The sequence below is a fragment of the Passer domesticus genome, chromosome 3, assembly GCF_036417665.1.
Source record: "Passer domesticus isolate bPasDom1 chromosome 3, bPasDom1.hap1, whole genome shotgun sequence".
Taxonomy (NCBI): Eukaryota; Metazoa; Chordata; class Aves; order Passeriformes; family Passeridae; genus Passer; species Passer domesticus.
Window position 1 is genome coordinate 23392430 of NC_087476.1, and position 16915 is coordinate 23409344.

The window sequence follows — 16915 nt, forward strand, 5'->3', positions numbered from 1 at the left end:
CCTGGTCCCAGTAACCCAGGAGCATCAGGACACATTCTTTGCCTGAAAATATGGGAGTTAGATGTCTTCTGTTACTACTGGAGACCAAAAAAGGGCAGTCTTATTTCTTATTTTCTTATTAATTTGAATACTATGTGAATAAGAATAACTGAACAATAAAAACAAAGTAATAGTCTTGGCAATAGTTAATTAGCAAGCCCTTGTTATAATACACAGTACATACATCCAATGCCATATGGAATAATGAAAGCCTCCCAGTGTGAACAATAGAAGCACATTTGGTTTGAATTATTTAAATGGAGCTTGGTCAAAGCAATTGGAAATGCAGCAGGGAAATGATTCCTCATTAACCATGTGTTGTGGTTTTAACCCCAGCTGGCAACTCAGCCCCACCCAGCAGCTCACCCAGTCCCTCCTGGTGGGATGAGGGAGAGAAACAGAAGAGTAAAAGTGACAAAACTCGTGGGCTGAGATAAAGACAGTTCAGCAAGTAAAGCAAAATCTGTGCACGCAAGCAAAGCAAAACAAGGAATTCATTCATCACTTCCCATGGGTGGGCAGGTGTTCAGCCACCTCCAGGAAAGCAGAGCTCCATCACACATATTTTTATTTGGAAAGACAGACATCAGCACTCTGAATGTCCCTCCCATTCCTCCTTCTTCCCCCAGCTTTGTATGCTGAGCATGAGGTCATGTGGTGAGTTCATTTGTCCTGGCTGTGTCCCCTCTCAACAGCTTGCACACCCCCACTGACTTCATAGGTGGGGTGGTGTGAGAAGCAGGCAGAGCCTTGGTGCTGTGCAAGCCCTGCTCAGCAGCAACTGAAACATCAGTGTGTTGTCAACATTATTCTCATTTTAAATCAAAAAACCAGCACTGTACCAGCTACTGGGAACAATATTAACTCTATCCCAGCCAAAACCACCACACTATGAGGTACACAGGATGACCTAATAAAATTCATATATATCATAGGAACTTTGTTATTTAAATAGTAATAAGAACTTTATATTGTATATAGTGCACATAGGGGCTTTGTGACACAACAATGGCCAAAGCTATGCACATACAAAATAAAAAGTGGTCTCCACACACAAGAAACACGAGAAGGGCTCCAGAAGAATGAGACAGTTCTTCACAGCAGCATGATGGCCCATATTATGCAATTGTAAGCATTTCATTGAAACAGAAAAGGAAATTTTCCTTTCCTAATATTCCTTATTTTTACCCAAAAGCAACATGTAGTTTTTAGTTTTGAATTCATGTTGCTTTATTTTGGAAGTGTTACATGCCTTAGATGCACCAGTAATTTACTACACAAGACTTCAGACTATTCAGACTGTAATTCAGTCTGAACCATATTTCTGTACTAAGTGCGAAGTCAAATGTAAAGCTCCCTCAGCCTGAACAAGGATGCAATTAGCCTGCAGCTCTCTTTGGTATTTTCTCATTCTCATATAACTCAAATTCAGCTCCATCTCATAGCAATCTGCCAAAGATCAAACAAGTCTGCATATTTCAAATTTAGTCAATGAGAAAAAACTATCAGTGAGTATCATTATTTTTGTTTTAGAATTAAAATTTTGCTTCAAAAAAAGAATGAGATTTAATTTTCAAACACTAACAATTAGGCATACTGCAGATACTTTGCATTTTAACAGGAACAGCTAAGCTTTTCTTTTATATTAGCCTTATGATTGGCATGACCTTCAATTAACCAGATCAAACATCATACATTTCTTACAAGTAATTTAAAAACGGAAATGGCAGTTGATCCTCTCAAAGAAAGCCCATTCCTGATTATCGGAAATGTACTAAACTAAGGGTAGCTCTGAAATGATGCAGCTCACACTTGCCCTCTTTTGAAGAACTCGGTTATAATAGGCTGTCTTTATACTCTGTGAGGGCACTTGGTTCCTAACTGTGATAAATCTTCCTAAAATCACTCCTTTTAACAAGATCAAACAGCTTAGAACATCCAAAATGCTTAATTCTTTCACGTTGATTGCATTTATCATCAAAGAATACAACGTGTATTGCGTGACATTTGGAAAATAGTTTTAATTGCCCTTTTATTCATTATCATAATCACAGAACACAGAGTGAACAGGAGTATCATAGATTCTACTGCTTTCAGTAAACAAGAGGAGTGTTTGAATTTTGAACCAGATATCCTTCAGGTATCCCTTCCACCCTACTTTATGATTCTGTGATTTTATGATTAGCAACTATATATACATGAATTGCATACCAGCGAAGATGTCAAACAATTCCTTCTTTATGAAAAGTGGTCTGAAAATTCAGACATCTTTCCCCAAGAAGAAGCAACACAGCTAGTCAAAAATAGGGTCAGAAATATTATGGGTTAGCAAGGTGTAACTGTACAGGAAGGAGAAGAGTGAGAAGAAAAGTGCTTGCTGAAAGTACTGTAGGAACAGTGCATTACAAACCAGGAACAAAAGCCAGGACGAGAGTGGAAATCCTAAGCTTGATGGGTTGGAAGTGAAATGATGCATATGAAAATGTTGCAGTAAAAATAGGGGCAGTATTTGGAGAATTATCAAAGATGCATTCAACAAATTGAGGAAGAGCAGCACTGACACTAGTAGAGACTGGGATAGAGACTGTAGCAATACAGTTCATTTTAGAAAGAGTTTTCTAACAGAAAAAAACAACTCAGGCCACCTGGTGTTAAGTTAACACTAAGGGGGAAGGTACAGCAGTGTGAAAAAAACCCAGTTGTTATTTAGGGGAATCAATGCCTTGAGGAAAGTGGTGGCAATATTTGTATTGTTGTGTGAAACATTTTTGGCTCAGAGAGCAAAATGCCAGTTATATCCTGCTAAGTAGTGGTGCCCTACATGAGGTGAACACCAAACCATTTATTGCAAGTATGTTTTGCAGAAGTCAATGGGCTCATACATAATTCTGAAGAACTGGAGGACAACAGAACTGAATAGTTTTCTTACATCTTTTCTCAGTGAGACTTTTTCTCCTAATTTTGAATGCAATTGTCCAGAAATGTCCTTTGATGGGGGAGGTGAGTGGTATATAGCAAGTCATTAATTATTTATGAATTTAAGTCAAATCTGGCAAATAGCTCAAGCTGAAGGAAATGGAAAACTTAGAAAAACCAATTTGGTTTTTTGAAAAAACAATAATTTTTTTCTTGTGGCAAAAATTATAATAGACTATCACAATTAATTTAAGGAAAAACTTCAACTTAAAGTGAAGTGTTCATCAGAGATTAAATATTTTTTAGTTTCTTTATTTGTTTTACTTGAAAAAATTAATCACTTTTACTGTGTTAGCTAGGACATAGCCATCGCACAACCTCTCCAGCCCAATAAAAAACCTAAATAAAGAGAAAAACATTTATTTTAGGGATTTCTTTCAGTCATTTGCATCCAGCATTGCTGCTGCATGGAGAGAACTTGTTGTCTGTGCCATTCTATGGGGCCTTCTATGGGGCCACAATGAGGGCTGCAGGACCAGAAGATGAGAGAGGCATGTCTGCTGCTGCACTCAGACCAACCTGCCAAATACTCATCATATCATAGTGTCAGTCTGAACAACAGCCACAGATGCTGGGGACAATGTATGTGTCTGACTCACTCCAGCTGTAAACATGCACCAGTTGGCACTGACAGGGAATTTTTCAACAATCTAATTTTGATGGAAAACACTGATTTGTCAAAACTAATATACTGCAGTGGCAATGGACATGTCAATTTTAGCATCCAGACACTCATCTGCTGCAGGAAAATCAGTATCACTATGGTAGGCTTCTCCCCTAAAAGACCATGGTCCTGCTCTGAATTAAAACTATTCTTTTCTTCATTCATTATATAGGCAGCCTAGGAAATCATTGTCTAGGAAAACTGGTCAGCTAGGTTATATATCTAACCTTGGTGTATTCAAATACCTACCCACAGTTCAATCTTTTCAACCCAATGTCTTGTCACTCAGTGGGAAAACTGTTCATAATCTCCTCAATATAAATGAAATATCTAATCTTATTCAATGATACAGCAGCACACCAGGTGTCTTACAAGGCTGACATCAAATGTTTGAAGCATAAAACGCCTGTGAAGAACTAAGGAGGGAAACTTTTATTTGTGGTTTATGATTCATCAGTTGGGCTCTTTATTGGCACTTCCATGGGAATTAGCAGAAAACACATTTTTCACTACTTAAAGTTTTGAGAATCAAAATGGTTTTCTGTGCTCTTTCAAAATAATCCTGACACATTAAAAATGTGAAAAAAATATGAGAGCAAGACTGCAAAGAATGGATTTGGCCCACATTTGAATTCAGGGAAATTTCAGTCCAAGCCTCTGCCTATTTGGCAATTCCTTGCATAAACTGATCTGGAAGATATTCAGAGGTCCATAATCTTACAGTATTTGATACCCTATTCAGTAGGTCATAGAAATCTCCTAAGCAGTGGTAAATTTAACATCTGGGATTATTCAAATAGACCAAGAAAATAAACAATTTGAATTGGACCCCAAGTAACCCCAGTTATGACTCTACCGGTAATTCCACAATAAGAAAGATTTTGTAACTTTCCTGTCCATTTGACATTTTTTTCCTACTGAGTTAAAAATGTCCAATTCCTATAAGCAATTATTTGTAAAAACAGCATTTTTTATCAACAGAATATATATCATTGAAAAATTACCTACTAATACTGGGGTTTTTTACTACTACGGAATATTCTTGAATTCCTTTATACTTTTATAGATAATCTGAATCCCAAGAGAGTTCTATCCACAAGCTTATATGCTACTTCTATTCCCAGATTGCCCAAATTTGCTGTAAATATAATCTCACATAAAAATACGCTTTTTCCCTCAACTTAAAGCAGAAAGGATGTTCCATACCTTTTCCTTCTTGCTTGTACTTGTATACTATTAGAGCAGATGGCAGAAATTTGCTTTAGCAGTTCGTCTCTACAGTTTGGGTCCCTGTGGGCAGACAATTCCCTTAAATTTCACTTTGATCTGTAGTGAAAAGCAAATTAAAAATATAAAAGTAACTCTCATTGAAATTCACAGATTTTGTGTGAAACTCCCTCTGCTGATTCTTATTCTTCTTTTGCACTGTAAACTTTAATCTGAATGTCTGAAATAAATTTAGACATTCCCAGATAATAATTCATTCTTGTCATATCCCTTTTTTTTTGGCATCTCTTGCACCACTTCCATCCTTGATCTGTTCATGAGACAGAAGCAGAGACTTTATTTTCCAGAGTAATTTAAGAAAGTTTTTCCTTCCATCGGTCTGATTTCAGTACTGCTCTATAAATTCCACTTGAATCTGTCTTAAACATGTGTTCAGATCTCTATATAGTACTACAAATTAGTTCTCCTCATGATCATTTACCTTAACATTTATAATTTCACTTTGTGTGCTCAGTAGAAATATACTGATATCCCTTACAAATTCCTTTGTCCTCCTAAATACATCTCATTGGTCATTAGTGGACTTCATGTAACCTTATATTTTTCATATATTTCTCCTCTTCTTTCTGACAAGTAACCCAAAATTTTATCTTCTATTCCATATGTACATAATTTTCTACTTGTTTTAAAAACTGAACACAATGCTACCAATCTATTCCTGAAAATATTCACTTTATAGCATAGTATTGGCAATTTTTTTATCTTTCAATCACACCTGGTTTTCTATAGCATGTCCATTTCTGTGCTCACAATATTAATGAAAATATTAAGCAAGATCATTTCCAACGTGAGTAATTTAGAAATATTTAACCCTTGCCTGAAAAGTACAATTTTTACACCACACACTTTTGTCTGTCTTTTAGCCCAACTTCAGTTCTCTAAATCTCACCTACCTCAACATCTTCCATTCCCCTGTGCCCATATAAAGTACTTTCTGAATTCCAGACAGGGCAAGCTTATGCCACTTCTCCACTTTTAAAATAAGTTCTCTTGAGAAAGAAAGATACAGTTGGATGAAATCCATCATTGGTGAAATTCGTATGAATTGCTAATTTTATACTGGTTTTCTTTTCTAATTCTTTTTCTTCTACCTTTTTTTTTTTTAAATCTCACATTCTATTTCTGTTTGAATAATGTTCCTGAACTTGCTTAGAGTACCTTTTTTTCCTTTTCAACATGCCTATTATTTTTGTATCCTATAGACTTGGTAGGTTTATTTAAAGTCATAAGACAGCCCCCGTGATTTCATGTGCAAGTTCTCTTTGCGTTCAAGTTCTGAGGAATTTGGTCTTGATCTTTGTATGTCTTGTTTTCATCTTGAATGGAGCTATTTTTATTAAACCGCATGTCAGTCCCACTCATAGTAGTATGAACTATAAATTTGCTAAGGATATGTTCTGTCTTATTGTCCAGGTTATTGACAAAAATACAGAGCAATTCTGGCTTCAGTTTCAGCCACCAGGGTAGTCCATGTGTTCCTGGCCATTCACTGAATTTCAAATCATTGGTTACAACCCTCTAAGCTGTTCAGTCTAGTCAATTCTTAATTCATCTAACAGGATTAGCCTTTTAGTTCCTCCAGTTTCAAATGAACCAGCTGCACAAGATGGTACTAAAATCCTTGCTAAAGACAAGTCAGATTACATTCACCCATTTTCCTCATACACACGCCAGTTATTTCATCTCGAAAAGAAACCCTGCTGATCAAACATGATATGGCCCTCATAAATGCATTTTGCCTGTCTCTGATTGCATTCCTTGTTTGAAAATGTTTTCTAATAGGATATGTTATTCCTTTAAAGACTAGGATGAAGCAAACCTGCCTATTACTTAACAAATCTCTCTTCCCACCTTTTAAAAATAAGTAGAAGATTTCTTTTGCTGATCATGAGGAAACTGCCCCCATTGCCACGACTCCGCATGGAGAATGACTTTTCATTTTTGGGTAAAATCCACCTGGCCCCAGATATCTGCATATATATCTAACTTTTGTCGATAGTCCTGCTCTGCTGTCCATCTCCTTCCAAAACCATGGTGGTGTGCACCAAGGTCTGGGAACAGAATTATCCATGAACGATGAGACAAAACTTGTGGTGACTACTTCAGCCATTTCTATATCATGTTTTCACATTCATTTTTTTCTTTTCTTTATATCTCTAAAGAGTTCTTATTAACTGCTTCAGTTTTCCTGTAAGGCTGAAAACAGTTTGATGACACAAAGATTTCACTTCAGTTTTTATTTTCTTAGCCATGTAAACTTTATTGATGTCTACAGATAGTTCTCTTTTATAGCCTAGAGTTTGTTACGGTTCCCACTCCACTTTATTTATGGCCCAATTTTATTTAAATGTTTATTTCAGGGGGTTGCCTACAATTCCATCTTTTCTGTGAATTAAAACTGATGAAATTATGTCTAAAATTATAATAATTGTGATTGTTTTAGATAAAAATATTTTGGTTATTACATCCAGCAACTAGCTATCATGTAAGGGCTCTGTCACTATTAATAACATTTTTCTATCTAATCTGACTAATAACACAACACCCCAAATTTCTCTTATCTTTAGTAGTCTTGCAGAAACCTATCTAGACAAATGAATTATTTATTAAGGCAGTAGCACCCAGTAATATTTGTTTGTATTGTGGCTAATGCATTTTACTAAACTATAAAATCCTAAGTCATCTGTGTATATCTGTGCATACAGAGATTATATATAGCAGACATAAAAAAGGGCATGTTTTCCTTCACCTACAAAGATCTTCATCCTGACACTTGAGAATTATAAACTAGAATTATTACTCTGTATTGCAATATTTTTGTCCTGATTTATATTGTCTTACAATGAAAAGTGAATTAAAATTAAACTAGTTTTCTAATGTAACAAGGCAATCTGGTTTCAAATTATACTTTTCAAAACCAGGTTTCTTTAGTTGTTGTTCTTTGTCCTTCTGTTGCTTTTGAAGGACACAGTAGGAAGATATGTATGACTAGTGTCATACATAATGGGCAAAAGTGTGCAAAATTTCAAAATGTAGTCATTTTTTTGGTACATAGTACTGGGTTTCTTGGTATTTGTCAGTACCCTGCTAACTTAATGCTGATTTAGAGAACTGTTGATGGGCAACACACACAAATTTGCTGGAAAGGGAGATCAGAAAAAATTAGTTTATATATATTTAAAGATGTAAATAGATTAATTCATTCTGTTTACATTGAATCACATGTTTGAATAGACATCGTTGAACATAATTTTTGTCTAAATATAAGCAGTATCTTATTACTTTGTTGGACTCTAAAATATTTGCAGCTTCTAACAATTATAAAACATAGAATGAAAATAAAATTTATCTAATAATTATTAAATATAGCACAACAAAATAGCTGCCGAAAGCAAAACCATTCAGGGTGGCTCTATACAATACTACAGTAGTCTCCTAATCTATGCAGCTTTTGAAGACAATAAAACTGAGTGGCAAACATGAGTGATCCAGATGAATAAACTAAGTGCACTGCTGAGACCTGACTGAAGGAAATTTTTCAGTAATGCATACGGTATAAAATTCACTTGAACACAAATTCTGTGAGAGGGCCTGCACTTATTTGTCTGTATTTAATAATAAAATGTATTTCTTTTTAAAGTCTACATCTTTCGGAAATTCAGGGGATGAATAAAAAGAGATAAGGATGATTTGACTGACTACACTTCTGAGAATAATACAACTTGACTGAAAGCCAAAGCTTGACTGAAACCAAAGAAGGGCTACTTGGGATGCTAGATAAGAAACTGAAGGTCCTTTGAGGAAAGGTGACAAAGTGCCTTCAAATCCATACCAAATCTGCACCACCTTAGGACAGACAAGCTGTCATTTCCCAGATTTTAAAGATTTGGTTGGTTTTCCCTTCTTTTAAGAGGCTGAACTAGTTCTTTCTATAAAGCTGAGCATGTGAATAGTAATGTTTCCATCACAGAGACAAGTACATCCATAGAAGATGGAACTTGGAAACTGAGCCTCAGTCACGAATATGAAATAAAGATCAATTCACATGTTCAAGTGGCAGATAAAAACCAGTATCAGTATTGCAAAAGAGACCACCAGAGATGGATGAAATAGGAAATGAGGGAAAGGTAGCTCAAATTTGGTACACATCACTTCTACTTTTAGTTTGAATATAAGTTGACCCTTTTCGTACATTCCCTTTTTTCCAGGCATTCTACCTTGATCTCTTTTGATCCCAAACTGCTATCATATGATCATTGGGATCTGCATTGTTGGATAAATTAGGCCCTTCAGTTCCTCATTTGGAAAAAGCTGTTCAATATAGCTTTTCCATTCATTGAAAAAGAAAATCAGAAATATAAAACAGATTTTCTGTCTCAAATTTAAAATGTCACTTTCTGAATGTATTATTTGCCTCAATACAAGCAGGGGCAATGAAACTGCTTGAATGCTTTTGAACAGTCCAAATACACTTGTGGCAAAGCCCTCTCTCTTTCTTCCCTTCTTTTGGATCTTTCTAGTTATTATTTATTCTCTCCTGCTAAATCCTTTCTGCAGCTACATTCTGCTGGCAAGAGCAGTAGCCTGGAAGTGTCAGGCACATTTATCCTCCTTCTATATTTATCCATAGTCTTTGGTAGATTCTGTGAAAAAGATACCTAAATCAGACTGAAAGAGGTAAGGAGGGAAGATAGCAATTCAGATGGAAAAATAACCCCTAAAGTAAGTGGATATATTGTCAGGATCAAAGAGAAAGCTGGTAAAATTTTATAGAGGGATAAGAACATATAATCTGTGAACACTTGGAACAAAGACAAGTTGAATTGCCTCCAAGTTCCTAAGTCAACCAGGATGTCTGAACAACAGATTGATTAGGACTTCTTATAGAAACTGTATATCTCAGCTTAATTTTACCTAGCTATGCAGGTACCCAATAAAAATAGAGTTAGAGGACAGACTGTCTTTATCTCAGCTGCTGACTGCCCACAGCCCAAGCTATGCACTCTGACAATGGCTTTCCTCAGCAAGGATGAATTTGAAACTCAGAAAGGATAAGGTCATGCTTTGCTAGGTTACTGCAATTCCCTTTGCCTTTCCTTCAGTAGTAGAAGGAGATCCATGGATCATATTCTTGTTACAGACAAATGGACATGCATCCAATAGCATGATGAAGAGCGTGAAGGTGACTTCTCATGGCTTCAAATAAATTTTATATCTTAACATTTTATCTAAAAGAAGCCTTTGTGAGGAAACAATGCAACACATTTTGTAGAGGCACAGTTATTCTGAATTTTTTTTTTTATCAAAGCAGGTGCTTTTCAATATATGTATTCTTTCACCTGTACCCATAAACAATAATTGAAATCATATGATGTGAGAGCAAGAATTCCATCAGAAGAAGAACTAGAACATTTTTTTTTATAATGTAGGAACCTAGGTAAAACATACACTGAAATCTGTATATGTTTTAAGTTTGGAAGACATTAAAATAGCACAGGGGCTTTAGCTAAGGCACAGTTATTTCTGATTACTGGGTCAATTCTAGGCATTTCCACCATAAAGAAAAAAAGAAATCAATTGCAGGCTAATCCTATTTGCATGAGTCATACTAACTTAAGGCATGCCTTTAAAGGAGGAGGCTTATACCTGTGAATTAAATTGAGTCAGGGAATAAGCATGGGCCCTGAAGGTGAATTCCTTTTGCTATTCAAATGCTCACTGAGGTTCAGACAGCATGCGCCAGCTTGCACCTCTGCAGCAGCCATTCCCGAGGAGCCAGTTCCATTGCTCCACGCTGGAGCATGGAAGGCTTTGAAAGCTGGCATGCAGATAAAGTTTGCTAGAGGATACACATTGAGGGTGTTCAGTTTACACATAAAAATATACCCCTATTGTCCCACAAACATCTCGGGTGAGATGCTCAGCTTTCCCTGATTTTTCTAAATATGATTTGGGAGATGAGACAAGCAGAAAATGTGTAGAAATCCCACAGTGAATACCTACCTTGTATTATTTTAGGTGGAAATTGAGTAAGAAAAATATTTATGATGCACTTAACTGCTTTCAGAAGTGAGACAGGTGTGTGCTCTAGCAAACACAGAGAAAAGGCACAGAAGTACATATTTTCTTGAAAAATTCAAAGGCTCATAGTATTAAAGTGACACGTAATATCCACAGAGAACATGGACACAGTACAAGGAACTAGAATGCATCTTTTTTCTGGGGTTGGAATGTGACAAACCACTGCAAGTAGCAGTTAGGGGAAAACTGCAGTTTTTAACGTGGAGTTCAAGTGTCATTTAGCCAGGATTCTGTATTGCTCCAGTGATATAATGTTTAGACATCAATAACTAAAATTGAATCAGTAAGGAACAATATAATGATTTATTTATTGAAGTCTTTATGAAAGAGATTGAATTTTAAATGCATAGTATCTGCAGAGACCACACACACACTCAATACTTCAAATTGCTTTTTCATTTTCCTAGAACATCCTTATGAATTAAAATTTTACATGTTCTGTTCTATTGCTTAAAAATTAAAATTTCTTCCTACAAGACATAACTGCTGTACTTTTTAACTCTTATATGATTAGGTTGAACCACCCTGGGTGGAGGTACTTTGTATATTTTGTTGCACAATCATACCACTTAATCAGCTGCTGGAGAGTTCCATATGGTACCTGCTCTGCTTGTTTCCTTTGGGATCAAGGTGAATATTTTTATTTTAGTCTTTCAAAACTACGGTGTATGATTCCAAAGAAATAATTTTAACATAGCTGCAGCACTCTGTTTATAAGAAGAGTAGTAGGGGAAAAGGAAGGAAGGAAGGAAGGAAGGAAGGAAGGAAGGAAGGAAGGAAGGAAGGAAGGAAGGAAGGAAGGAAGGAAGGAAGGAAGGAAGGAAGGAAGGAAGGAAGGAAGGAAGGAAGGAAGGAAGGAAGGAAGGAAGGAAGGAAGGAAGGAAGGAAGGAAGGAAGGAAGGAAGGAAGGAAGGAAGGAAGGAAGGAAGGAAGGAAGGAAGGAAGGAAGGAAGGAAGGAAGGAAGGAAGGAAGGAAGGAAGGAAGGAAGGAAGGAAGGAAAAGAGGGGGAAGACAGGAAAAAAGAAAGAAAAATAAAAACAAAAACAAAAAAAAGAAAAATAAAAGGAAAAAAATGAAAAAAAAAGAAAAAAAGGAAAAAGAAAAAGAAAAAGAAAAAGAAAAAGAAAAAGAAAAAGAAAAAGAAAAAGAAAAAGAAAAAGAAAAAGAAAAAGGTCAAAGGAAAGAAATTACAAGAGTGAGGCAGGGAGATCCCAAATTTGCCCTGATCAAGACACCAGAATTTCACAGGATCTACTGCCTCTTGTGAATCTTTTGTCTATCCAGAAGGAAATGGTAATTGGCAGATAGAATGAGCAACTGACAGACATGGTCTCATCTGTTAATCTATCCAAATATGTGTCATAACAGAGTGGAGAGAAGTATGAAATAGCAAGAGGACGAGAAATCTAAATTTAGACTTACTGTAATTTTAGACCAAAGATGGCTACTGCCTGAAGCAAAGACCCAATTGCTAAGTGCCAGATGTTGCAATTCAGAAAAACATCTGTAGCGTGGGGAAATAAGTAGGAAATCCTCTCAAAGATAAAAATGCCAGATGATAAGACGTTTTAAAATTTAATTAATTTTATAACATATGGCAATGCTTTCAGAAACATTGAGTGTGTTTTGAACAACTTAAGTAGAGGGTGTTGACCAAAAGTAAGTTTGTTTTCAGAAGCAACTGTTTACCACATATATTTAAAGTAAACAGGGTTTGTTTATTCAAAATAAAAAGATGGGAGAGGTTGGCTTTTTAATTAAATAAAACATGAACAGAATCCATCTGCTTACTTGCTGTGCATTGACAAAACCTAGGAGTGTTCAAGAAAAAAGGAGAGAGATCTATCTAATGTGCATCAGGCAGATATCCAATGACATCACTGCTAGTAAAGTAAACCCACAAGCTTCAATTGCCTTCTGTTACACCTAGAATTCTCACTGGAATATTGTATACTTTGAACTATTTTCAATTACATTATGGAAGAGGGAATTATCCTGTCAGAGTTCATGTCTGAATAACTATATCAAATGTACCATGAAGCCATGGGACAGAGTTCACAGGCAACTTTTTGCCCCTATGCATTGCTGTTTACATTTTGTTGATGTGGTTGCACATCTTTATCATATTTGTAAAATATATCACTGTTTTATCTTAATATTTCACTGGGATGCATTTAATTCATTTTTATAAGCAATATATGTTTTTAGACTAAGCTGGTGATCTTTTTTAAAGGTTCTTTTCCTCTAGAGGTCCAACTTCATCAGTAGTCAGATAATTTCATACATAGTGGTCATTTATTTTGTTTGTTAGGGGCAGAAATGGGATTTGTCTTAATCCATTATAATTAATTTTGAGAGATTCTGTATGTCACATTTACATTAATGAAGATATAAAGAGAAGAGGGTGAAAGAGAGATGATATGCAGAAATTGACTTAATATTTGAAACAGGTGCCCTGACTATAACTAATGAACAAAAACCCTATCTTTGTCAACCTCAACTTGTGTTATTTTTCTGATTTTCACACTACAGGAATGTATTGAAACACACTGACACAAGTATTTCTGGTTCTAGTTAAACTTTAACTAACCAAATCCTTCAATAACCCCTCATCTGAGACAAGTGGTGCTGGCTAATCTCGTGGCCAACAAGATATCCCAGGCTGCATCAAGAGAAGCATGGCCAATAGGTCAAGGAAAGTGGTTTTCTCCCTCTATTCTGCTCATGCAAGATCCATACTTGCAGTACTGAATGTGGGTCTGGAGTCCAGAGTACATGAAAGGCATGGAACTGTTGGAGCAGGTCCAGAGAAGAGACAATCAGAGGGCTGGAACTCATTTCCTCTGGAGAAATTATGACCAGAGAAGAGAAAGTTCTAGGGAGACATTATTTGGGGCTTTCAGAATAAAAAAAGGGGCTTACAAGAAAGACAGAGGAAGATATTTTACCAAGACCTCTGGTGACAGAGCAAGGAAACATGTTTAAACTGAAAGTCAGTAGATTTAGACAGGGCATAAGGGAGAAATTTATCTTGAATATTGTGAGACACTAGAACAGCTTGTCTGGAGAAGTTGTGAATGCCTCATCCCTGAAGTGTCTAAGTTAGTTGTATGGGGCTTTGAGCAACCTGGTCTAATAGACGGTGTCCTTGCCCATGGGCAAGGCTAGATGATCTTCAAAGATCCCTTTAAACACAAACTGTTCTTTGAGTCTATGAATATCTTTTAGATGTCTAGCAAACTAGAACTGTTTCCACCAAAATAGTTCTCTCATTCTATAAGGTCTTGCTGTATTCTAGCTAGAAGTGGTGGGAGACTGAAGGATATATAGGTGATCACAGTGTTACAGCAAGAGGTGACAGTAGTATATAAAATACCTCCTCTTTTATGGGGTAGTGGTGTCTCTTGAAATGAGGGATAGCTGGGCAGAACTCCATTATCAATACTGAAGACTACAGTGAGGCCAGAGCTAGCATATTGTACTAGCTTCTGTGTAGATGTGGGAGTGGGGATTTGAGTGGTACTCAATCTCAAAGACCTAGAATCTGAATGGATGGGAAGTTAATGGAATGGAGTTAAGATTATTTGTGTGTAGAAATACAAAAAGAATGTAAAAGAACCCAGAAAGCTGAAGATCTTGGAAATATTTTGTCCATTGCACAAGACTGCTTCAAAGTCATGTATCATTCTGGATAGTAATATCTCCTTTAATACTCTTAGATTCTTATTTTCAAATCCTCTTTTTTCAGCTGATGCTGATTCCTCAGTATATACACAATAAGTATCTATTAAACAGTGTTTCACAATCTCAAAAATTTTTCATCATCTCTTTTGATACATCTGTGCGTACTAGTTAGAAAGCACCATAACACTTTCTCCTTCCCATGGTGTACTCAAGTTTATAGGACAGTGCACTGGATATTTACTGGCCATTAAATTTTAGCATAGCAAAATCAATCTTGCATACTTTTATCAAACAGACAATAAAACTAATTCAGATCATGAGCCTTAAGAAAATTCCATCTTCTGGAAAATGAAGCATATTTCCCCTGTGGATTTAATAAAAAATCCTCAAACCCATACTTCTGCTCTTACTTTCAGTTCATCCAACCTTCAAAGCTTTTCCGATTAAATGAAAAATGAGGTCCCTCTGTTTCCAATGTGCACATTTTCTTTCAAGAAAGTCCATGTACTACTGCTTTAAAATTAGGTCTCACCCTGTGGCAAACAGAAACCAATGAGGCAATCAGATTCCAGTAATTGCAGCTGAATAGTTTTGAACAACTTTTTATTAGGAACAGGAAAACAGTAATTATAGAGCTGAAAATGTACTTATGGAAACCACAGAAAACACAGGGCTCTTTGACATAAAACTCAGAGTCCTTCTCTTTTGCCTTTGCCTAAAAGAAGTGGCTCACAGCATAAATAAAAAGGATTGATTTGGGGTAGGATTTGGGAGCCTGAGTTCCACTGACAATCAGTGGGATTTATCCTAAGTCTCTTATTTATTTCTGGGAATCTCAGCTTTGAGGAAGATCTATCATTAAACATACTGGGGCTTTTTGTTGGGTTTTTTTTTTTTGTCTCACTGTATATATCAGAGACGTGTTTTCATTATTAATCAATGGTTTACTCCCCACATGTTATACTCCCATGGGTATTTTCATTGACTATGAAATAAGTATCTTAAAGAACATGTTCTTTTTACAGATCCAGAGGTACTGTAGAAACAACTTTTCAGACACAAACATATGACTTGCTACCAGCATCTGTTATGATCTGTATCAGAAAATAATGGACAAAAATAAAAATTAATGTATTAACTTAACCTAAAAAAAATGATAAAGAGAAACCAAGCTTGACTGTATGCTAACAGTTGATGCTGAAATACAGCTGGCCATTTGGATTTTCTCAAAAATGTTAAATTTATTTATAGCTGTTGCTTTTTATACAGGAATAATGCTCCCTAAGCCTTATGGCAAGACTTTAGACGTTAAGGGTGTCTTTGGAAGGAAATATCACTAACTGCAAATTATTAGACTGTCATAGGGTGTAGGGAAAAAATCTGGTCATGGTGTCCTAGGACTAGAGTAATCACTATGGAAGCCAAATAGATGGTCTGAGGGAGAGAATAGCTGTCACATTATGTGCAGTTATTTGAGTGACATATTTTGAACAGATAGGAATGGGTGAATCACGTTGAAATTTTTCTGACTTTAGCTGTCTCCCTTATTTAATTTATCATAATTGGTTTTCATCCTTTCTTTTCTACCTTCTACTCTTTCTAATAATCTCTACATTTCATATTTATTTCCCCTCCCCCCCCACTTTCTTTATTTAAGAACTTCCCATGGGTTGGTTTCCAGTACAAGACTTGTTCCAGTAAGAAGAATTCTTAAGATAAAAGTCCACATAAAAATACTTCTAATGGAAACATGGCTGCTACCAGTAAAAGAAATGTTTTTAGTTACTGGTAATAGTTCAAAATTATTAGAGAGCATCCAAAGGAGGGCAGAAGAGATGGGGAAGGGCCTTGAGGGGAAGCTGTATGAGGAGTGATTGAAGTCACTTGGTCTGTGCAGCCTGGAGGAGACTGGGGGGAGAGCTCACTGCAGTTACAGCTTCTTGTGAGGGGAGAAGGGACAGACACTGATCTGTTCTCTGTGGTGATCAGTGACAGGACTGATCACTGAGGGAATGGCCTGAAGTTGTGTCAGGGGCAGTTGAGGTTGGATATTAGAAAGAGGTTCTTCGTCCAGATTTTGATTCTTGCAATTGTCTCAGGAAGCATAACTCAGATCTGCTTTATTGTGAAAATAGCCTGAAATTCCACAAATGTTAGAAGCAAGAAAATTATATAGCCTCAAT

At 36.2% G+C, this 16915-nt stretch overlaps 1 long non-coding RNA gene across 1 annotated transcript; it reads left to right on the forward strand.

Annotated features, from left to right (window-relative positions):
* The first annotated feature begins 1102 nt into the window (after positions 1–1102).
* On the forward strand, positions 1103–3115 carry LOC135297962 (uncharacterized). The gene is made up of 3 exons (XR_010359907.1): positions 1103–1167; positions 2094–2179; positions 2981–3115. It is a non-coding gene; the product is annotated as an uncharacterized LOC135297962 (long non-coding RNA).
* The last annotated feature ends 13800 nt before the right edge of the window (positions 3116–16915 follow it).